This window comes from Coenobita brevimanus, chromosome 75 (genome assembly GCF_032717465.1).
Source record: "Coenobita brevimanus isolate Jiangsu-jjx chromosome 75, ASM3271746v2, whole genome shotgun sequence".
Classification (NCBI taxonomy): Eukaryota; Metazoa; Arthropoda; class Malacostraca; order Decapoda; family Coenobitidae; genus Coenobita; species Coenobita brevimanus.
Window position 1 is genome coordinate 29491495 of NC_137028.1, and position 891 is coordinate 29492385.

At 37.0% G+C, this 891-nt stretch overlaps 1 non-coding gene across 1 annotated transcript; it reads right to left on the reverse strand.

Moving 5' to 3' along the window:
* Positions 1–481: 481 nt before the first annotated feature.
* Positions 482–600, reverse strand: LOC145408134 (5S ribosomal RNA). Its single transcript, XR_013898880.1, has one exon. It is a non-coding gene; the product is annotated as a 5S ribosomal RNA (ribosomal RNA).
* Positions 601–891: the final 291 nt, after the last annotated feature.

The window sequence follows — 891 nt, forward strand, 5'->3', positions numbered from 1 at the left end:
CTATTAGGCTACTACTACTACAACAACAAATACTACTACTACTACTACTACTACCACCACTACTACTACTACTACTACTACTACCAGCACCACTACTACTACTTTTATTATTACTTCCGCCAACGAAGTGTGTCCACACGATATCTCCAAAAGTTCTCCATGAATTTCAATTAAATTTTGTGGAAGGGTGTGCCGTGGACCATGAAAGAATTGATTAAATTTGAGGGCGGATCCGGATCCGGATCCGGATCCTGCAATGGCATTGGCGGAGGTATGCACCCTCTGGGCTCTTTCTAGTTATAATAATAATAATAATAATAATTATTATTATTATTATTATTATTATTATTATTATAAAAAAAAAAAAATTGCCAGACGCCATGTATCCCAAACGGGGTGGCCAAGGGCTTAGAGTGAATTGTTTTACAGGGAGGGGCAATAATCCTCCACCAACCCCACTTGACACGTAGCGAGAACGTTATGCCAACAGCATCTGGTGTTCCCAGGCGGTCACCCATCCAAGTACTAACCAGACCCAACGTTGCTTAACTTCGCTGATCGGACGGGAAGCGGTGTACTCAACGCGGTATGGCCGTATCATTATTATTAATTTTATTGTTTTTGTTGTTATTGTTTTTATTTTTCTATGATGATGATGATGATGATGATTGTATTATCAAAAATAAGGCGGTGGTATAATTAGAAATAATAAGTTCTAATATCATTACTTTAAAGCAAATAAAGAACTCTCCAGTGCAGTTATTTTAATTATATTCAAAAGGCTCTAATACCAGTATTAAAAGGATTAACAAAAGGCTCCAATACAATCATTTCAGGCATATACCAAAGGCACTAATATCGTTACTTTGAAGCACATGCAGAAGATTCTAA